The following is a 24,704-nucleotide window of genomic DNA, read 5'->3' on the forward strand; positions in this document are numbered from 1 at the left end:
AGTATTCCAAATGCAGTCAGTGGTGTGGCAAAGTTAGACTGTAGCTACTATTAATGTGTTAAGAAACTGGTTATTGCAACATTTAAAACATTACTTTTCCAGATCTTCCCAATAATAAACTAAAACTGAGACAAAACATATCAGAGTGTACATGGTACAAGGGTGTTTCAATCATGTGACTTCTGTGATGGCCCTTCTGCAATGGCTGACAGCTTTGTTTTATTCCTTGGAAAAGTCATTCCTATGGTTAACAAAATTCCAAATAGGAGCATGTTTACTTGTAGATTAGTGGAGAGTACTTGAGCCAAAGAACAAGACATACAAGGGTTGGGAACTCAAGAAACCCATTTAATGTGTAAATATATCTAGAGAGATATGACTATGTCGATTTGTAACTTTGGTAACTCCTATAAAATACAAACAAGCCCTCACAGACAGACAGACACACCTTTCTAAAAATACAGAATTTCTACTTGATTCAATGGCATAGGAAAGAATAAACTAGTCTATTAATACTAAAGAACTTTTAGAACAAATCTTACCTAATCGCCAATCCTGGTTTTACCTACATATTTCTGAATAATAGATCATTCTTCAAAAAAGTGCTTGATTGTGACATTACTATACACTTTGAGTAACTTCCTTGCCTTTATGATCATTAGAAAGTTTCTAGAGACCAAAATAGGTATTGTGTACAGTTCTCAACAAAATACACTTGACAATCTGAACATCAGAAGGCCTGGTTTCAAAATGAAGAAACAGAATCATTCAGTGCAAGTTACATGCTCAGGGTCACTAGAGAGGCTGTGAAATTTCTGAGTGACAAGCAAATACTGAATGGAATCAGATTTGTGAACATTTCTATCAGATTAAAATATTTTTTAATGACTTTAAGAATAACTATTTTAAAGATTTATATTCAGGCCTAAGTTCTTACCACCAAATCTTCAAAGTTCTCCCACACACACACACATACACACACAAATCCATTTGTCTGTGTTCTCTCAAATTAAAATCATGAAGACACATTTTTAGAACCAGAACTCAGTGCAAATGAAATTAAGTTTGAATTAGTATTAAGAAAACAGGAAAGAGCCTGTTAATGGCCAAGTGCTGTTTATTCACTGTCTCATGTAATTTGAATATTACTTGTAAGTAGACATGAATAACTTTATTATGAACAAAAGTTTAACTCCAATGTCAACAGCAAACCTGCCCAAGGCTTCCCATTACCTTATAATAGGGTATGAAGCAAATTTATGTTCGTTCCAAGTATTATCGTATTTCCATCTTAACCACATTGCCTTGAAAGAGGAGAGAAAAAAAAAGCTTGCACTAAAACACAAGTGGAGGAGGGATTGTTTCTTTCTTGAATCTGAATCATACAGAGGGGTTTCTGGAAGATCCTAAGCATTCTTTACATTCTTTCCTATGTATAGAGATATAGAGATAATATAATTATATGGAGATAATTGAGTAAATTCAGTTTGTACCTTTAATGCTTATATGATTTATTAAAGTTTAAATTGGTTAAAAACTCCCCAGCATTTCTGGTTGGGTAGATCCAGATAATGTCTGGAAAAATGTATTTATAAATTACAATGTGGTGCTCATGTTCCCTCTGTAATCCAGAAACATAAAGAGCAAGTGCCCCCTCCAAATTATATAATATAAGTGTATGTGGAAGTAATGAATAATGCTTCATGGATTCAACTAATTTCAGATGGCTGTGTCTGCAAATATTCCAAAGAGTCATCTTGAACACTAGACAGACAAATCAATGCTGAATTATTTAAATGACATAGCCTTCTAGGATCTTGAAGGCTGCCTACATACAGCACCCTAGAAAGACAGTCTGTCTTTCCAAACTGTCTGTTTCCAGGTATCTAAACAATTGTGATACACTGATCTATTCTTCAAAACTTTCAACTTTATATATAGGGTAGTATTTATAATGTCTTATTTTTCCTATATATTATTTTTACTGGAAGCCATTTATCCATTTCTATCTCTGTCGCTGCATATATATTATCTCTATATCTCTGTATCTCTGTATCTGTGTATCTCTGTATCTATCTATCTATCTATCTATCTATCCATCTATCTATCTCTATTTGATTTTCACACATTCCTGCCATACTAGCTGTTTTTCAATATCTTCAGCACTTCTCTCTTAATTTGTTGTCTATTTCTCACAGCAAAAAAAGTTTATTTGTTTATGAAGATCTTTCCATATAAAATATCCTGTGTTGAAAAAGTATTCTATGTGTTTCAGTAAACTATCTTTGTCTAAATGGCAGTTACACAGAGCTTCCTCATATAGTATACAGGATAATGCCTTGCCTCAGCAAAGGCATAAGTCAGCACTGACCTTTGAGGTCACTTGTTATTATTTGCTAATATATATTCTCTCTGAGGGAGCCAAGGATACCCAAATTTTAACATGCATTTTGCTTAATAAATTCAGAGGCCCCTATGTAAAGCCTAATATTTGTTTTCTGTGCCTGATACTTTATAGAGTCCAGGATCAAAGATTAAGAACATATGATTTTTAATATCAATAAAATAAGGAGGTAAATATTAATAAAAAAATTTTCTGCTACTAATGTATAATTTTTTCTCTGAAAGTTACTCTTCTATGGTTTCTTGGTCTTCTGAACATACTGCTATTGGAAGTACATGCACTAAGGTGGCATTATTCATCTCTAGTTATGACTATTGCACAATTTGCAGTAAACTCAACCTTCATGTTTATTATACTTGTCAAAGTGCTCTTACCTGAGAGCTACATCCAGAACAATGGGATCAAAATCTCTGGGGTGGGTGAACACCTGCAAGTTCATTGTCATTGCTGGCCATTCAGATGCACACAAACCAAGAACTACTCTTCTGTGAATCTACTCAATGGCAGAGATTTACTGCCGCCTGCCAGTTCATTCCTGTGTGACACATCAAGTTAGGTCTAAAAGTTTGCAGAATAAGTACTTAAGGATTGTAATAGAAAAAACTAAAAGTAAACCTGAGTACATTGATGAATTGAGTTGTTTTATCTATGAGAACAACAGCTTCAAAAATGGGGTATTTGTTTAGAAATCTCATGCGTCTTTGAATATAAATAATGACAATAATATTTTGTAAATGTGAATATTATTTTTAAATACCAATTTACCATACATTATAACTACCCTTTCATTTTCAATTTATTAGCACTGCATGAATCTTAGATTGATATCAATGCCAGAGTGGCTATTTCCAATGCTCAATCTTTGACTCTTTTTATGCTATTCTATTTTAGTTAACATTACAAACAAGCAGCCTAATCTGAAAATACTAAAATTGGATATTCTTAATAAAACAGTTTTGAGTGTTAAAATGTTCAAATAGATCAATAAATCTTACTATAATATAAATTAGAATTTGAAATTTCTCTTGCCACCATGATTCTAATCACACCCATGGCAGGTGGGTATGTACACATTGTTGGCAGGAAGTTTATTGTATAATTGCCTCAATTAAAGTAATATTATTGTGAAAAATATTGAGAGTGAAACACATTGTGAGACCAAAATGTTTGATTTTCTACCCCTGCTGATAAAAAGCCACATTTCCTTTACTCATAAATTCTAGAGTACTCGTATGGACTTAGAAAAGAAACTCTAAATGTATTGCTTTTCTTACGAACAATAGTCTGAAGCTCATTTCTACGATTTGAATTTTAAGAAGCCTGTCTTACAGTTGGCGCTTTTAAACATCCCTGCTGCTGACCAAAACCCATTACAGAGCCTTGAGGAAGTACTGTGGTTTTTCTCTCAGTCTCTTTCATCTGTCTTTTGTTACTTCTTTCTTCCTCCCTGTCTCCCATTCTTCCTCCTTTCCTTAGTAAACATTATGCTGCATTGATAATCTTCTCAGAATACCATGGCTTAGTCAACTTCAGACAAGTTGCACACATGCACTATAATTGAATTTAGCCCATAGCTCTTTGATTTTTAGAGAATTTTAATAAAACAAGACTTTGAAATCTTTATTGGTTTGATTTGCTTTTATATTTAATGGTATTGATTATTAGGATTCTTAATGATTCACTGTGATAATTATTTGTATTCTGTATGCTAAAGTTTTTAGACCAATTTTCTGACTTTTTAGTTTAACTGTGTGTGTGTGTGTGTGTGTGTGTGTGTGTGTGTGTGTGTGTGTGTGTGTGTGGTTTTTCTAGACAGGATTTCCCTGTGTAACCCTGGATGACTTGGTGTTTGCTCCATAGATCAGGCTGGTTTTGAACTCACCTATTTCTGCTAGCCTCTGCCTCCTAAGTGCTGAGATTAAAGGTGTGTGCCACCACCACCTAAGACAACAGGCTCATAATTGTGTTAGTGAGTCACTATGCAAGTCAACAACCAGAAAGCTAGTGTGGAGGAGAAAAGTGAAAAAAAAAAAGAAGAAAAAGAAGAAAGTTGTTGAGGCTGTGATTTCATGTAGTTTTCATTCAGTATTTTTTTTCCAGGCCTATCCAATCTGCTTACATTTACTTAGTATTTTCAAGCCTCCTGCATTTATTTGAATCTCCCCTATTTCTCATTAAGCTAAATAAACATTTTACATCTGCATACTAATCCAAACTATATTTGCCCTTCTTGAAAATAAGACAAAATAAGTTACAACGATAGTAGCAGAAGAGCTGTCTGTGCAAGGAATCTTAAAATTCACATGAAGAAGTTTCCTTGAAAAAAATAAAAATAAAACTTGATCTCTTAAGAAACATTGAAGACAACATTTTGAATTCACATATTCATATATAAAGACTAAAAATGTTTATGTGCATATGAGTTCAGTAAATATAGGTGATTTTATTGAACCACTTTGCATCTAAAGAGTAGTATTTCCTTTTAATGATCTTTAGAATGATAGATGATAAAATTGTTCTTGTCCTAGGTTTGCTTAAGTAACAAGCAAATTAAATATGCAAAACCCAACAAGGCTCTTTCCTTTCTTCTGTTTTAGTCAAAATCTATGAAGCAGAACATAGATAGCCTAGTCAGAAAGCAGCTCAGACTGAGTCAGAGCCCATGTGATCAGGGTCTCAAGAGGGGAACCATCACTGAAGAGCTCAGTGTCCCTGTAATAAACTATCTTAGTGGTAAGTCCAATGTTGTTTAGACAGAAACTCATGAAAACTAAGAGGGAAAATCAACAAATAGGTACAATGACACCCAGTTTTCCACTGTGGGAAAAGAGAGATGTAACCCTGAGAATAGTGAAATGAAGACAATGGTCCCTGAATGAAACTAAAGTAGTTTGTATGTATTCATGACTATGAGACAGACATAAAGAGTCAGAGACAGAGATGAAGGGGAGGCCATAGAGCATTAACACTCCAGTACCAACGACCATTACCTAGTACCTAGCATCCTGATGGTGTATTGAAAGTATAATTATCCACCACAAGGGCCATGGGTTGCTAAAAGGAAAAGATAAGGATGGAGCAGGGAAACAACAATATGAGCCTGGAACATCTGGTGAACAAGAAAGTAAGAAAGTACTAAAAGAATACCAATGCATGCAAACATATCCAGGAGGCAGCTTGAATGGGGCTTCTGATGATTTGATAGCAAAGTAAACGATTTCAGATGTTACAATACTGATAATAGTTAATAACTAGAGATTACAAATTACCCTCTTGCAATGCTGACTAATAATAAATGTAGAAGTAATGCTGGGATATGATAAATGTCATTTGGAAATCCTCGTAAAAATAATTAATTCAGGCATAAAAATATCAAGGATTCTAAAACTGGAGGGAGAATGTTGAAGAATCAAAATTGTACACAATCTCAAAATAGCTACCCACAAAATGTTACCCACAGAAGGATAAAAGAATAAAATTGAAAACCAGTTGATATATTAATCAAGTGATCAAAGTTAACAGTACCAGAAATGATACAAATTGGTGTCACATGCCAAAAGACAGAAGGCATTGAGTAGAAAAGAGCCTCACTTTGTGATGATGCTTCCAAAGTGCAAGTCTAATCAGAAAATATTAAGCACAGTGAATCATATTCTATAGCAAGAATGAAGAACTTTCTTTAGAGCACCAGCTCCCAAATAACTACCCCGAAATGTCTTATTAACTATAAAAGCTTGACCTTAGCTTTTTTCCAACAAGCTCTTAAAACTTAAGTTAACCCATTTAGATTAATCTATATTCAACCACATGGCTCATTATCTATTCTCCACACTGTATGTCTCATTTGCTTGAGGACTCACTGGTGAACGCCATGTCTCAGATTCCTTCCAGAGATCTTATCTCTCTCCAGAAGTCCTTCCTGTCCTCTCCTGCCTAGCTATTGGCCATTCAACTTTTTATTAAAAAGATTAAGAAAGGGTATAAAAAGATGATCCCACAACAGTAGAGATGTGACATATATGTGAGATGTAATAGACATTTGGTTAAGAAAAAAAAAAGAACAGGAAATTGATAAAGCTTGGAGTTAGAGTATGTGGGAGTTCTTTGCATTGGTCTTGTAACTTTTCCATAAAATCAAAATTATTGCAAAATTCAAAAAAATATTAGTTAAGAATTTTTAAGATTGCTAAATAAAAATTTGTACTATTATTAAGCATAGTTCAATAAAGCAGTTTTTCAAACTAATCCATTATAAATAAACATACTCATAAAATTTATTGCATTAACAAAGGAGAAAATGAGACAATATAAATAAGTAACAAAATCATGTGGTATCATTCAACTTACTAATTTTGTTCCTTCCCAAAAATGTAGAGAGCTAAGTGTAGAGGGCATAGACTTTATAAAAGAACACATGAAGATCACTAACTGAAAGCCATTCAAATCCAATAATAATCAAAGGCATGCAAAGTAAAACAGAAATACATGCTTTCTAAGCTGATGACACTAAGAAGAAGTTAACAAAATGAGCATAGGCAGAAATGGCAAGACAGTGGGGAAACAGACACATTTATATCTCCCTGTTGAGAGTGTAAATTAGTGGAAACTTTCCTAGGGTAAAGAAGACATGTCTATCAAAGTTTTAAAATACATTTCTACCACTTGACCCAGTAATTCCTCTTCTACAAATGTGTAAAAAAAAAGAAAAGAAAAGAAAAGAAATAAAAAACATGACATGCAAAACAGGATTTATGTGTGAAGTGGTCATCACCAATATGCTCATCAAAACTGTTTAAAGATAATTGTGGAAAGTGCTCTAAATATTCAAAATAACAAACTGAAGAATGTCACTGGGGTTTATTTTGCAGGAAATACTATTAGTATGGACATTATAAAGTCTACCTATCATCCAGACCCCTTCCTTATATTTGAAAATGACACCCTTGGTCAATATTATTGGAATATAAAAATTCTCATACAATGTAAAATATGAAATAAAATAGCTTTCCTCAAAACTTGGACAGGTTTGAGACCCATCTTCTAAGATTTCAGAATCATTAATTGACATGATTGACAGGAATATCTCCCCCTAAAGAGAATGAACTGAAATAAGCCATGGTACCCACACTGGTAGGTATCATTGGAAATGGCCTCGTCACAGAGGCTTTGCTGTGGCCTAGATCTAGGGGCAGCTTGGTGTGCTGAGAGCTATAGCATTGCAACTTCAAACTCAGCGGCACCCATACCCTTCTGAGATGTATGGTCATACTTCTGTTACATGGCCTTCCCAGTGATGTGAGCTGAGATGACTTCATGACGACACAAACATCACATGACCAATGAGGTTTTCTTCTTCTTCCAAATAAAAGCTCTGAGCTACACAGCTCAACAGCTACTGGTAATCACGATTTTGGACAAAAAAAGTTATTAAATATATGTACTTATTGGATATAGTTTTTCTTGTATTAGTTATATGCTTTTTTAATTTTAGACAAAAAAAATTGGAAATGTAGTGGTATTGTGTTCCCCAAAATATTGTGCACTCTAATAAACTTATCTGCAGTCAGAGAACAGAACAGCCACAATATTAAACATAGAGGTTAGACAATGGTAGTATACGCCTTTAATCCTCTCATTCCAGAGGCAGAGATCCACCTGGAACTCTGTGAGTTCAAGGCCACACTGGAAACAGCCAAGCAGGGGTGACACATACCTTTAATCCCAGGAAGTAATAACAGGAGGCAGAAAGGTATTTCCGGTGTGAGGACCAGGAACTAGAGCCTGGTTAAGCTTTTAAGCTTTTGAGCAGCACAGTTCAGCTGAGAGGCATCCAGTCTGAAGAAACAGGATCAGCTGAGGAATTGGCAAGGTGAGGTGGCTATGGCCTGTTCTGCCTCTCTGATTTTCCACCATTCACCCCAATACCTGCCTCCAGGTTTGTTTTTATTAATAAGACATTTTAAGATTCATGCTACTTATAATGTCTTTTGTAATACTGTCTTTATTAAGTAAAACTTCATATGATCCAGTTTCTGATATATAGAAAATAGATAAATGAAACAGTTTAAATAATAAATTCATGATTTTTTAAAGGAGAACCTTTCAGAAAAAAATGCAAAGGTAAATTATCTTTCTGGCTCTTTTCTCATTTACTAACCCTTTTGTTTTTCTTCGTCTGTGGTCCATCCTTCTTTCACAAATCATTTACAGTCTTTGACCTTTTTCCTTGGAGGAAACAAATATAAAATTGTCTGTCCTAAAGTGATTAAGTTAGCGATTCAAGCCTGAAGTTATTAAGGCATGCTTCATTTCAAAGGAGAGATAGTAAGGTAATACTGTGCGTGCATGCGGCATACTCTGTGCAAAGTTTTGGGGAGGAGGAATGAAGACGGGTCCACCGTTGTTAAGATTTTGTCAACCTCAGCTCAAGTAAAATTACAGAGTAAGAAATCATTGCAAATAATTTCAAATTTTACTAAACATCGAAATTTAAATCAGGACATTAGGGATGCCTCCTTAATCATGAGCTGGCTTTATTTGCCTGTCTACAGCCCATAGTCTGAATGTCAGTGGCTCCCTTACTGATACCTAAGGTCAAGGTTATCTGGTGTTATTCTGTTTTACTTCCCTATGTGCTATCTGTGAGGGATTTCTGCAATACTCTTCCTTTTCTAATCCAAAGACTATTAAATGTTGACAGGAAATGGGACTCTATAACATCACTGAACACTCTAGTCAAGACAACCTAGGTTAAGACTCCTCAGTTTCTTTACCTCTCTTCATTTATATCCCTTGACCATGTCCAGTTGCCTAACACAACTTTTCTTAGTCTTTCTCATAGTCTTTACTTTCTTTTTTTATATTTCTTATTTGCAGTTTCTCACTGTCTCCCTGTTTTAATGAGCCTGTCTTGATCATTCTCTTTGGACTCTTTGAGCACAGTTAACAATTCCCCTTTCCTTGGAACTTCTTTCCCCTTTATTTCCTGAAATTATTTCCTATCCAAATGCTGCTTCAACCTCTCTAACTAGGTCAACTGGCTCTCGGTTAGGTGTGTGATCTTCAGCAGCTATGTTTCTCTTCCTTTCTAGATTGTGCTCATGGATGGTGTTATCACTAACTGTACCATCACTCTCCATTGCCAGGCACCCTTAGCCCCATTTTTCTGAATGCTAGCCTACACTAACTTAATGCATGCTAATCCAACAACTCTATTACTTATTGGGCTCAAGTCAAAAGCCACTTTTGTTTTTAAGCATCTCATTTCTTTTTCTCTTATATTCTTATTTCTGATACTGATATAACACCCTCCTGAAAATGGGGTTATTTCTAAGTTGTCCATTTGATCTATCGGACTTAAAATCAGCGAACATATTTTTGTAAACTATGCTTTCTTACATTCTCTAGTTTGTCTTCATTAGCTCTTTCCCAGTTTAAAAAACAATGTTATCCTTTGATTTTGCTTTTTTGTTAAAGCAAGATGGCATGCATCCCACAGGCTGTCCTCATACTTTCTATGCAGCTAAGGTGACCTTGAACCCTCACCCTCCTTCTTCTACCTCCTGGGAGCTGGAATTATTAGCATCAGCACCATGCTCAGTTTATGTGGTTATGCAGGCTAGGCAAGCATCCTACCAACTAAACCACTTTCCCAGCCTACTTATGCCTTCTTTGTATTCTATATTATCAGTTTCTACATATTAGTGAAATACAGCTAGCTATTGATTATCAGGATTCTTTGTCTTCAATTTCTTGAATGTTCACATAGTGATAGAGTAATGAGACTCTTGGTGATCCCCACCCCCAATATATTATTTCTCCATTCCTTCCCGCATATGTGCATACATCAGGTCCCAAATAAAGAAATGCTCCCCCAGAAAGTGTGAAAATAGAGCTAGCCAGCAATGGAGTGCGAAAAAGTAGAGCCTGGCAGAAGTTGAATGTGTGGAAAGGACCTGGCAATGAGCAGGCACATGGGTACAAGACAGATGAGAGAAAAGGGGGCATGCCAAGCTATGCAGATCTTAGCTGCATGCTAAGGGTTTGTTTCCATTTGCTTTTAGTTTTCTCCAGAGTATGTGGGGATTCAAACTGTGATAAAAATTGACTGAAGGATTTACACAGGGAATAACATAGGTTTCTATTGGAGTGTTATATGAATCATTTTTATTTTTATTAACATGCTTTAATGATGAACACTAGTGAGTTCAGTGAAATTTCAACACATGTATGAAGCATGCAGAAATACCATTCAATCTCCCTTTGGCTGGACTTCCTTCCTTTGTACTCTTCCCAACCTCCAGTAATCGTCTATGATCAGGCTAACTTAATTTAGTGTCCACAAGTGAAAAACCATGTACAGAAAAAAGAAACTCTTCCATATACATTGTTGGTGGGGTTGTAAATTAGACCAATCATTATGGAGAACAGTATGGAGGTCCTTTGAAATACTGAAGATAGAAATGCCGTATGAAACAGCAATATGCCTTCTGAATATATATCCAAAAGAATTAAGCTCATCATGACAAAGACAGGCCTTCACTTCCATGTCTAGTGCAGCACTACTCACAACAGCTAGAACTCAGAATCAGCCTAGGTGATCCATGGATGAGTAAGTAAAAAAACTGTGGCCTTTACAAACAATTAAATATCATTCATTCATAAAGACAGGATTCACTGGAATTTTAGACATGCTTTGTATGAAGCAGCATCTCTCCCATGGCTTGCTTACCCCTATTGTCTAAAATCAAGTCCTGCCTTTTATAACACAACAAGTATATTTAACTCTCTTAAAAGATGTTACTCACTATTGCAGGAGAAACAGTCAAATTTCTTCAGGGATACACCCTCCAAGATGCTACCCATGCCTGGATATTGTCCTGCACCCATGCACTTAAAAGCCACCATGAAGTGGACTTAGTGGATTTTTTAAAAATGCACATAAAATTTGTAGGAAGAATCTAGTGGAAGAGGTAGGGAAGAAGTGTGAATGTTAGGAATGAGGAATAGATTTGTATAAAACACATTATATGCATTTGTGAAATTCTCAAACAGCAAAAAAAAATAATTAATTGTATTAAGAAAATTTTTATTCATTTTTACATACCAACCACAGATCTTCCCTCCTCCCACCCCTCAGCCTACCCCCCCAACCTGTTCTCCTTTCCCTCCTCTGACAAGGTAAAACCTTCCATGGGGAGCCAGCAGAACCTGGTATATTTAGTTGAGGCAGGTCCAAGTCCCTCCCCTTGCAAGGTATCCCACTATAGATAGTGGGCTCCAAAAAACTAGCTCATGCACAAGGGATGGATCCTGATCCTACTGCCAGGGGTACATTAAGCAGGCAGATCAAGCTATACAACTGTCTTCACTTATGCCAAGGGCCTAATCCAGTCCAATGGAGGCTCCACAGCCCTTGGTCTAAAGTTCATGAGTTCCCATTAGTCTGGTTTTGTTGTCTCTGTAGGTTTTCTCATCAGGATCTTGATGCCCCTTGCTCATAGACTCCCTCTTCTCTCTCTTCAACTGGATTCCTGGATGCTCAACTATATTCATAGCAGCATTATTCATAATAGCCGGAACCTGGAAACAATCTAGATGCCCCTCAACTGAAGAATGGATAAAGAAAATGTGGCACATATACACAATGGAGTATTACTCAACAGAAAAAAAAAAAAAAAAAACAATGATAGGAAATTTGCAGGCAAATGGATGGAACTAAAAAATATCATCTTTAGAGAGGTAACCCAGACTCAGAAGGATAAACATGGTTTGTACTCACCCATAATTAGATACTAGATATGCAGCAAATGATAACCAGACAACAACCCACAACTCCAGAGAAGCTAGCTAACAAGGAGGGACCCTAAGAGAGACACATAGATAGCCCAGCAAAGGAGAAATAGATGAGATCTACATGAGCAAACTGGGAGTGTATGTGTGTGTGTGGAGGGCGGGTAATGGAGGGCAAAAAGTGTGGGTGAGAACATAAAGGGTGATGAAATTATCTAGCTGGAACAGGGATGGAGTGAGAGAGCAATGAAAGAGACACCATGATAGAGGGAGACATTCTGGGGATAGGGAGAAACCAGGTGCTAGGAAAGTTCCCAGAAATCCACAAGGATGAACCCAGCTTAGACTACTATCAATAGTGGAGAGGGTGCCTGAATTGGCTCACTCCAGTAATCAGATTGATGAATACCCTACCTGTCACCATAGAGTCTTCATCCAGTAATTGCTAAATCTAAAGATGGTATCAGGGCTGAGGAGATGGCTCAATGGATAGAATTCGGCCTGCACAATCATAAGGATCTGAACTTGGTTTCCTAATATCCCTAACATATGAGAGCCTGACATAGTTATTAGCACCTGTAACTTCAACACTGAGGTGGGAGGGGCGGAGACATACAGATTCTGGGTGATTGCTCACCCATCAGTTTTGCTAAAGCTGTCAGTTCCAGGTTCAGTGATAGACTCTGTTTCAAAAATAAGATGGAGAGCAATAAAAAAATAAATACCAGAGCTGGGTGGTGGTACATGCTTTAAATCCCAGCACTTGGGAAGCAGAGGCAAGCAGATCTCTGAGTTCAAGTCCAGCCTGGTCTACAGTCTACAGAGTGAGTTCCAGAACAGCTGGGGCTATTCAGAGAAACACTGTCTCAAAGTATGTGGGTGGGGGTTGGAGGCTGGGGTGAGGGGCTGGGGAGCTTACTTTTGGCCCATATATGAGCATGCAAGAAAAAGGCAAGTACATCTGCATGAGCACACACACACACACACACACACACACACACACACACACACACACACACAGTATCACAGTCCACAAGTAAAATGTAAAGTCAAAAGATACTTGGTAATGGATGAGTGTTGATATTTTGTGAGACATTATCCAGGCTCACAAAACAGGCAGGACCTCAGAAATGCCTTAGAGATTGTTGAAGAAAAGCTTAGTCTTAATTTATTGTGATTCTTTAAGCTTCTGTCTTTGTATGCATAGAGCACATCTCTGTAATTATCCATACATGTTCACTCTGTTTTGAAACAGCAGTGAGGATTATCAACTCATTTTCGAGAATGTAATGAGCATCATCAAACTAATAATCACTGGGTACTTTAAATTTTCTAAAGACTATTTGAGTGGTCTCTACTAGAATTTTTTCTATTAAATCTGAAAGAAAACTTATTATTTTTTTTACCACATAGCCAGTGAGAAGAGCTGTTCCAGGCAGACCTAGAAGCTAGCAAAAAATGAACACACTGCAGATTGTTCCAAGGAAGAGGAAAGGGGAGGAGGGGGGACAGAACGATGCTGAGTGCTGATTGGTTATTGAGTTGATAATGATTTATGGCTCATTTTAAATCATTCTTTTGGATGGAATGGTTTATGGAGGGGGGAAATGGAACTGTTCTTTAATATCCCGAAGCATCTGAAAACCTATGCAACTTCCATTGATCTGCTCTCTGCTGGATAACACTGCTATTTAAAATCAGTGACACATTTACTTCTCTCTGAATGCCTTGATGCCTGTAAACCATTCCTTTGTTGACTGTGGAAAAGCGAAATTTGTATTCATCCTCCTGATAAAGTAGAGTTGGAGTAGACATTGGGGTACCCTATCTTTTTCCTCCTCCCCATTCCATTTCTGCTTCATACTCATGGGTGATAACTTAAGGATCGATGGTCTTCAACAGTCTTTACCAAATAAATTAACAAACCACTACATTCTGCACATTGCTTGCCATCCATATCTCAGCCACATCTTTCCCAATAGCTCTTCAGTGAGGACAGACAAAACCTTAGCTTGATGCTTTGGTTTTATTTGTAGACAGTGTAATTTCTTCCAAATAATGGAAAGATACACAATTTTTACATCTAGATATGATCAATAACTCCCTATATCAGATACTTGGATCAAATTTCATAGCAGCTTATTTCATCACCTTAGAGAAAGTTCTTTCCCTGAGCTAAAAGGAAGAGAACGCCTGTTCAAGAATGCTGCCCTGCCAAATGGCACATGATTGATGGGACAGCAATAACCAGGGGGTATTTGCCAATTCACCAATGCCAAGTCCTCATAGTGATTTTGCTGCCTGTGACAGCTGGTGTTCCCGATTGGAAGGCTGTTTCTGTATACATCTCTGATTTGCATATTTATATACCTCGGCTGCTGTATGAGGTCTACATTCACAGCAGTGTGTATAAGCTTGCTGCTTGAGTGCCTCTGGGCATGGGATGGTAGAACTGATTTGGGTAAAATGAATATTGTAGTTTTTTTTTGTGATTTTCAGGTTAGCCAGTAATGCCATATTTTGTCTCCATTTTCATCATCTTCCTTAATGTTTTTGAATCATCTGTACCCACAGGCTACCATTTGAGACAGACACATTGTATTCTCTCGAGGAGGGTACCAGGATCCTGGGTTTTGGCATCTCAAAAGGATAGAAAGAAAGACATTAAATAGACAGAGTTAGTCAATTTGAAGCCTTGAAATGAGAACTGTGTGGTTGGCACAGTTAAGGGAGCCATTGATGTTGGGGGGAAGTAGAAATCACTCTACTAACTCAAACAGATAATCTCAGCTGCAGTGATTCATTCTAAGCATCAGTATACCAGAGATCCTGGGACAGGTGAGAATTCCACAATTTTTGGAAAGATTGCCTATGGAATATTTATTGAACAGAAAAACAAAGAGGCTTGGTGGAGCAAAAAAGTCAATCTTGAAGGATTAGAAATTTGATAAGCAATGAATATGTTGAAATAAAATAGTCTCAGAAAAACAGAGAGAGAGAGAGAGAGAGAGAGAGAGAGAACATGGTTAGGAGGAAATATTTTAGGGCAGGTGTGTCACATAAGGACTTTTGAGGTAACTGGGAATCTAGGTCATCATTCCCTGTGACAGTAAAAATAACAAAGTGACTTGAAGGTGCTAACTTTGAAAATGATGAGTGGGGTGATTGGTGAAAAGATAATGTGAAATTAGATGTTTTCTTTCTTTTTCAAAGATGTATTTATTTTATGTGTCTGAGCATTTGCCTGTATGTATGTATGTAAATATGTGTATTAATATATGTAATGCATTGTGCCTGCAGACGGCTGAAGAGAGCATCAGGTCCCCCATAACTTGAGTCATGGATGGTTATGAGCCCTCATGTGGGTCATGGAAACCTGACCAGGTCCTCTGAAAGAGCAATATGTGCTCTTAACAGCTGAATCATCTCTTACTCTCCAGAGTAGAAAGTTTTCAGAAGCAATTTTGAAAAGAGCTATATCATTAAAAGGCTAATCAGACCAGAATTCTAATGAGTAAACTGAATACAGCATCTTTCCAACAGGTTAAACCTAGATTAATTTGGCAAAAATATTTACATTCTGTCTGAAGAATGGTGAAGCATTTAAACAGTTTCTCCTGTGGCACTTCTGCCATGGTGCCATGGAACTGCTCTTACTATAGGGTGAATGTTTGCATCACTCTAAACTCAAATCCCCAGTGTCTTAGTACTTAGAATCTTGAGAAGATGGTCAGACTCAGTCCTTAATAATGGAATTAGGACCATCATAAAAGAAGCCCCAGACAGTTCATTATTCCTTCCACCGTGTAAGGACACAGTGCAAGTTCCCCACTGTGTGCCAGGAAGAGGTTCTCAACAGATTCCAAACATGCCAGAACTGTGATCTTAAACATGTCAGCCTCCAGACCTGGGAGAAGCAAGTGTCTGTTCTTTATAAGCTACAGTCTAGGGAATTATTTTCAACTGAGCAAACTAAGGCATTCTTTTGTATACCAGACATTCAATGTATTCATTATATAATAGCTTTGCACAAAACCTTTAAGATGAATATTATCATCCATTTTATAGAGGAAACAATAAAGACAGATAATAAATAGCTCACCCATATTTACAAAAGTGATACACACCAGTGCATGATAGCAACTGAAGTATACTTCATCCCAGAATTTTTGTTTTGTTTGTATACTACTTCCCTGGACACACAAGATTAAAAATGCAGTGTAGCAAAGCAGTTCCCTGGGGTATATTTATTTTGAGGTAGTAGTGAAATAGGCATCTGGAGATGATGCCTTGACAAAATACTTCCTAGGTTTGTGCCCTGCATACCTATGAGACATGTGATATTAGGTACTATGGTCTTTATGGTATAATTTAAAAACTTCAGAAATGGATAGATAGGTGATTTGATAATAACAAATCTAGGGTGTACTTACAGAACTGGATAAGTGTAATGGCCATGGATAGAATGTGTTTATCCAACTAGAACCCAATTAATTACTGTGTCCTTCCAACGATCTACACATTACAGTTCATTAAGAAGGCATTTTTGACTAGACAATTATATCAAATAATAACCAATTTTTGTTTTTGTTTTTTTAAACAATTGAGTCCCAGTAACCAAGCTAGTTTAAAATCTGTTTGTAAAGATTTATTTATTATGTATACAGTATTCTGTCTGCATGTATGCATGCAGGCCAGAAGAGAGCACCAGACCTCACTAGAGATGGTTGTGAGACTCGATGTGGTTGCTGGGAATTGAACTCAGGACCTCTGGAAGAGCAGTCAGTGCTCTTAACCTCTAAGCCATCTCTCCAGCCCATAGCCATTGTTAATATTTATCCAACATTGAAAACAAGACTGAGTAGTATGAAAAATTAGTGACGTGCCTTTGAATATTATACTCAGGAGATTATAACTATCACAAAGATAATCAATCTCATCATCAGAAAGTTATAATTACCTATTTCTTAGTATAGTTGGCAAGGGTTTGGTTCTGATCTGGTTTTTACCATACTTCTCATCTCGTCTGAATGATCAGCTAGCCACAGAACCTTAAGCTGCTTTGTGTGTTGCAAACAACCAAATGATATGCCCAAGTACGTAGAGGCCATCCTTTGACACGGTCTTCTCAGTAATATCTGATGAAATGTCCCTATTGAACCAGATTTTTAAGTATCAGGTAAATGTCGATCTGATAGAACAATTTGCACATGATATATCCTTTAAAAGTAGAACTTCACAATCACAAAACTGGTCTTTTTTATTTTTATTTAGTTTTTAATGTTTATGACATGATGACAAAACTGGTCTTAATGCATAGAATACTGTGGCTTGAGGAGCTTAAGGTAGACTATGTAAATTATATTCAAAGTTGACTCATGTGACTTGTGCTTCAGTGTATACCAGGCCATCTTCTGTGCTTAAGTTTTCTTTTCCATAAACAGCACATGAAAGCATCAATCTTATAGCAGTGTGTACATTTAGGATAAAGTACCATATCTAGACTCCATGCTCCATAGCCTGGCTGAGCATTCATTTGGTGTTAGATATTATTACTTTCAGTTTTTTTTCTTTTGATTTGCTTAAAATCATGTTAATGATATCTGAACTTTTCCCCGATGATTTTTTTCACGCCAAGAAAAAATATATTTTATAATTCATTATCTTAATTCTCCATAGGGAAAAACTTTATAAATTTTTGCTATGTTTCTAAGTTTTCATAGTTATCTTATGTAGAAAAAACTCTTTGCTCACAGCATGGAAAAGGATGAGATCATGCCTTTAGGAATTATTAATCAGGTTTGCTTTACTACGTCACTGATTTCCATTAGAAACCTCTTCTACTGAGACCAAGGACCCCGGCAGGGGGGGGGGGGTATGGCTGATCCAGTAATCCCCTGCTCTCCTCACCACTCATTTATTACATCTAACAAGAATTTGCCAAAGATACAGAAAAAAGAAAGTAAATTATACTATATTGAAGATGTTTTGAAATGTATCTGGAGTAAAACAGTTTATTGTACACAAAGTAGATTATAAATAACAGTTTGTTAGAATATCATGGTTTTTTTGAAGAGAAAGGTGTTTGTATGTTTTTTTGAAGCAGACATGACTTGAAGAAAGGTCTACATGTAAACAAATGTTTTCCCCCCAACAAATTGACAGTAATGCTTTAATTTTCCACTCCCTAATTAGTATTTATTTGACACTAATTCCTAACAATCACTGTATTTTATCACGATTAAAAAGTTGACAATTTTTTTTGTTGTTTTTGTTTTTCAAGACAGGGTTTCTCTGTGTAGCTTTGCTCCTTTCCTGGAACTCACTTTGGAGACCAGGCTGGCCTCAAACTCACAGAGATCCGCCTCCCTCTGCTGGGATTAAAGGCATGCACCACCACCGCCCGGCGACAATTTTAAATACATAATGTTTCAGTTATTTTTCTATTGCTATGATAAATCACCATGGCCAAGGCAACTTATAAAAGGCAGTGTTTGCTGTGGCTTATGGCTGAAGGGGGTCAGAGTCTGTGATGACTGAGAGAAGGAACAGCTGGGAGTTCATATCTTCACATCCACATCAAGGCAGGAATAGAGCACTGGGAGTCAATCAAACACAAAGCCCACCCCAAGTGACACACTTCCTCCAAGAAGGCCACACCTCCTAATACTTTCCAAGCAGTTCCACAATCTGAAGACCAAGCATTCAAATACATAAACTTATGGGGCCATGCTCAATAAAACCACCAAGAACAGCAATCCATCAAAACACATTTTAATTTTAGCAATTTTTTTGTTGATAAATGTCTTTCACAATTAAACATTCCTGTTTTTGTTTTCAGATAATGTTTTCCACTAATTTATTTGTTATGTTTTCATGTTTTCTGTCTTCTGTGTACATGGATGTACGATAATTTCCATTAATTTTCCCTCAGGACTGATGGGACAATTCTTTTAAAACATATGAATCATGTTGCCTTTGACAATGGATGAAAATACATAGTATTATACAATTTGAAAAAAGAAAAGAGTTAGACTATATTTTGTGCATTTAATTTCTTTAGTGTGTTCCAACAGCTTAATTGCTAAAGTACCTCAAGAATTTTACTGTCTAATTCAGAAAGAGTACTAGAAACTGTGCAGCAATTTTGGTTGTAAATGCTTAATGAGATTTGTCAAATCTAGAGATCAACGCACCATAAACAGTTATCTAGATTTAGTGTATGATTAAATTAGACAGCAAAGCTCACTCTCTGAATTCAAGGTGGCTATGTGTAGACATATATGCACAGGTGTGAGTTCAAGTGTGTACATGCACACACACACACACACACACACACACACACACACACACCTTTATGGATACAATTGATAATAACAAAATGAGATTACAAACAATATAAAAATTGAATGTAGATTCAAATTAAGTATTATTCTTCAGACTAGTTGATGCTATTTGAATGGAATATTGATCTTCCAATGTTATGATTTCTTCTCTCTGTGGAGAACTACTCATTTACTGATAAGTTTATGAATATCAAGAAAATAATTTTTAGTCTTAAAAATTGGTGTTTGTTTTGTTTCTTTACTGAACAATGTGTTACCCAACTTAATAACACATTTAAATTATTAATATCTGAAGAAGGCATTATGAATAAATATTTTATGGGTACCAAGGTAATGAAGTCTCAGTTGCCAATTCTAAAAATAAGTTTTAGAAATAATTTAGACAATAATTTACATTGATAAAATAGAAATGTGTTCTTTCTAAACTAAAATTTTCCAAAACATAAAAAATACATTTATATAATGAGTCTAGGTCTAAAGGAGGTAGAAGAGAGGGAAAACTGAGACTACCTCTTCTTTGAGTTGAGCACTGAGTATAAATTAGTGGTCATGCACATAACTAAAAAATGCGATGAACTGAGGTCCACTTCCTACACTACCGAGGTTGATTCTCACATGAATACAGGCAGAGAATTAAAAACGAGGCACCTCTTGTCTTCTAGAACTGGCACTGAAATCAGGGCAGTGTCGACTACCAGGAAATCTATACTGAGTGGTGTATGGCAGGAATTAAAGCAACCTAGAGTTACATCAATTACATGGTAGATTCAGATCAGCATGCCAGAACTGAATAAGATTGGCTTTTGTCTTGGTACAAATGCACTATGTTTGTTTCTGTTATTCTGTCATGCACAGCTTTTAGCATGCAAACAATATCATGCTAGCATAAAATTGCTTATGCATCAAGAAAAATACATATTTGCAGAGGTACCATAGCCAGGTGAAAATGAACTAGAAATGGCACAGGTAAGAGAAATTTAAGAGAAGACTCAAATAAAACCATAAATATGTGAAGGAACTTAGCGGAACAGGCCAGCCACATGTACAGTGAGGTAAGGAAACCCAAGAAAGGGGCAGAGACTTAAAAAGAGCCATGGAGAAATAGAATGGAGCCTTACGATAAAGGCTGAACTTGATGACTTATCAACAGGCCAGACACAGACAGAAGTGAATCAACAAACAAGAAGATAAGTTAGTACCTATTGACCCACCAGATGAACATACACAGAAAGTGAATAGTTGACAAATATGGAATGAATCAGCGTAGACCTACATGAGATGATGGAGTGGACAGAGGCCGAAAGAAAAAAGAGAGAGAGAGGCAGAATAAATATGTGGCATGCTCATCAAGAGTTCTGAAAAATCACAGAAATGCACAAGTCTCGGACACAAGAGTTCTAGAATGATTTCAGAGCTTAGACGTTATGCACATAAGCACAAACACTCACTTGCACACACAATGTATGATTCATATAACACCTAGGTTATACATGCACTTAAGATGAGACATCACTGACTTCATGGTTCATGTTCTATTTTAACATACTTTATAATGTAGCTTTGTTATCATGTTTCTCTTTTGTTACTATTGACTGAAAAAATCATCTGTTCATTAATTGTCAGTCATATACAAAGCCTGCTGGAAGGTTCTCTGCAAATTTCATGAGGAAAAATGAGAGCAACAATCAGATTAGGAAGCCAATTCATCTCATTACCATATTTGCACTTAGTTTTAATTCTATAAATACATTATGAACATAATATTATCTTTTTAATGTAGGTAAATCCTCCTTACTATCATATCCAGTCCAGTTTTGGCCTCAATAGACCATTTCACCTTGGCACATCACCTCACAAGAACAAATAAAATTAGTAATGTATGCAGTATATGTTCTGGCACAATATTCTTGAACTCTTTCAACTTATGCCCAGCTGCCTAAATGTAGTAAAGATGAAAACATCCATTGATTTAGCATCTTTCACAAGCCACGTGGAAATGCATTGAACAGAAACAAAGAATCAAACTTGTCCCCTCATGGAACTTAGATAAGGTGTCAATAAGGAAGATAAGCAAGGAAATAATACATGATATATCTGATGATGATGGTGTGTGGAGGGGAAAAAAAAGAAGGAAGGGGATGAGAGGTCCCCGCAGTTCTAATAGTATTGTTGTTCAACTCTAATGTCATTTCAGCAAAGACCTGAGCAAAGTGAGGATGATTAAAGATGTACTTATTGTCCCATCCAGCCTGACTTTGGTCACGTCAGGTGAAGCCATATCATAAGAGCATCCGATGTATAGGGTAACTAAGGCCTGGTCATAGCAGCCTGCTCTTCCAGTTTCTGAAGAAAATACACTGGTGTAGCTTTTCATAGTGAATTGCCTAACTTTTATTTTAAATCTTATTCAACTAAATAACCTGAACAAAGTTGTCCCGTGTGACATGCTTGAAAGAACATAGCCTTGGAGCAGAAAGGCAGGATTTACTCTCGCTCTCACTCTACCAAATACAAACTCTACAAAATACAGAAGAGCTTCTGTTTGCTTGGTTGCAAGATAGAAATATTAATATTCCAAGTTATTGATAGTTATGACTTTATTGTCCAGACAAGAGGATCATAAGTACAAGGATAGTCTGGCTACATAGTGAGACCCAGCCTCAAAAATAATTGCTAAGTATGGTTAGTACTATGAAAAGAAATATATAATATGTGATGTTAAGTGCCCAGGCTTTTCCTGGTCTCTGAGTCTATTTCATATGTTTACATTTCCCTGGAAACTTAAGGCTGAACAGCCACACATCTCAGGCTATAGTTCTGTCTACCGAAAAGCAGACTTCTAACTTGATATTTCTCATACACAACTATTCTGTACCTTTTCAGCATAAGAATTTGAAAGGAATTTGTTGTTGAATTTTTTATTTTCATTTTTAGTAAATCTCTCCTTTTGTAGAGAGCCCATCATTTAAATTTTGAAACTGTGAGCACTTAACCAGTAAAGTTCACTATTTCCTTCTCTTTCTAAATTTTATTTTCATTTTTTAGATTAAACTATAATTAAACATTTCTCCCTTCCCTTTCCTCCCTCCAAACTCTCCTATATACCCCTCCCCCACTATCCTTCAAACTCATGGTCTCTTTTTTTCACCAATTGCTATTGCATATATATATTCCTAAATATAACCTGTTCTGTGTATATAACGTTGCTTGCATATATGTTTTCTCTTTACTCTATACTTAGATTTTAAGTGAAATAAGGAGAAAGATCCGTGATCCACTTTTTATTTGTTTGTCATTACAGGTCCCTTAGAAATGAAGCACACTATTGTGTTCATGCAGGTGGAGGAGGGGAGAGGGAAAAGTGAAAGACAATAAAGGGTATGAGGCAGAGTTTAAGGGAGGGTGGGAGAAAGGGAAAGAGCAAAGAGAGCAAAAGGAAAACCCAAACAGGGCATTTGCCTTCTCCCACAGTCCTCTGCAGCAGGCTGCATTTTCTGCCAGTAAACATTGCTGGACAGCATTTGTCACACACTGGCTGTGCTCAGCCAGGAACTGGGGGACTCTGGGAGAACTTCAAGTGGTGGTGGCAAACCAGCCAGTGTTCCTACAAGACTGTATGCTGGGCTGGATCAGTGGGTACACCTTCTCATCCTTCTGGGTGAGTTGCATAAGCACCCACATGCCAGGGTCAGAGGTTATTTCATTAGCGAGAGCTGGAGTAATTTTTCATAGTTAAAGCTGAGATTCAGCCAAGTCAGCTGATGGAAATCCAGACACCTCGTTAAAAGACCTCATTTACATCTGTTCAGCTAATTGCGTGTACAAGACCTTGAAGTTGTCTAAGCACGATTTCAGGAAAAAAGAAAAAAAAAACTGCTTTATGCTCACAGACACCAGCTCTGTCTGGTGAAGAAGTCCCAGCTCGTGACCTCTCTGGGGCATGGTGCTGCAACTTTTCCCAGGTGCAGTGCTGTTTGATGCGGGAAATACTGGAGGACATAGAGATAGCTCAGGAAAATAGAACAAAGGTGATAATTATGTCATCTTCAAAATTCTCAAGAGCGAGATATCTTTTTCTCACAGCCCTTCCAATTTGATAAGCACACCCACAAGAGGGTTACAAATGGAGCAGAGATAAAAGAACACATATCTTCCTAATTGTATTTTTCTTCCTTTAATTCATTCAAAATTATGAATGGCTGGAGAGTTGGGTAAGTCAAAGGCTTCCACAACTTATCTCTACAGTGTGCTTAAAAGGCCCTAATAAAATACAATTCACCTCTCTTACTCACCAAGATGAAAAATTAGATTTTAGGATGAAACTTAAATCATTGGAAACATCAACTAACCAGTTCCTAGATCACTTTCTACTCTCTGCAATGCTTTGGACATCACCATTTGTGGCTTGCTGCTGTCCCATGTTTAAGTGTGTATCTGTTCTTAACTAAATATGTGACATGTCATGGCCCCTTTTATGTCACAAGGACCTGTCATGCTGTCTGGGACAGCACAGGCACAGAAACATTGTTTATTGGAAAAGATAACAAGAATACAAACAAACATTAAACAACATTGTTGCATTGTGAAGAACATTAATCTAAGCTTTATTGTTTTACTAGTGTGCAAGATGAAGACCTATGTCGCCAGTCTTTAACACGGTCTCTGCCACAGTGATAGCAGTTGCTCTGTGTATACTCTATTCCTTAAGGGTTCTGAGTAGGGGTATCTAATGAATTAACTTGAACTCCCAATCTATTTTATAGTTTTATGCAAAGTAAGTCAGAAAGGCAAAGGTTCTTAATGTTCAGTTGTGATCAACCAAAAGCAATCACAGAGAAGGCAATTTTCTGTAAATTATCTTATATCCAAAAACAACAACAACAACAACAACAAAACTTTTGAGATTTAACCTCAAGATCTTTTAAAAATCAGAAAGTACTCAGAAATACTCAAGTCCAGTAGTTTGAAGGTGATTCCCCCAGATTTTGCACTGCAAAAATCCTTCGGTTGAAAGCTGACATCCGAGCTCAGAAAATGAAATGGACAGACTGAGACACATGGCTTAAAAATACACAGGAGCATGGCAGTGTTAACCCCATTTAAATTCTATGCATCAAATTGTGCCATGAAACATTCAGAAATAATCAGAGTGTGTAAACCAT

General features: G+C 36.6%; 1 protein-coding gene across 2 annotated transcripts in view; it reads left to right on the forward strand.

The window, feature by feature from the left end:
- LOC118593783 (limbic system associated membrane protein) overlaps positions 1-24,704 on the forward strand; it is a 621,381-nt gene that overhangs the window by 336,388 nt on the left and 260,289 nt on the right. The window lies entirely within an intron of this gene.

This window comes from Onychomys torridus, chromosome 12 (genome assembly GCF_903995425.1).
Source record: "Onychomys torridus chromosome 12, mOncTor1.1, whole genome shotgun sequence".
NCBI classification, from domain to species: domain Eukaryota; kingdom Metazoa; phylum Chordata; class Mammalia; order Rodentia; family Cricetidae; genus Onychomys; species Onychomys torridus.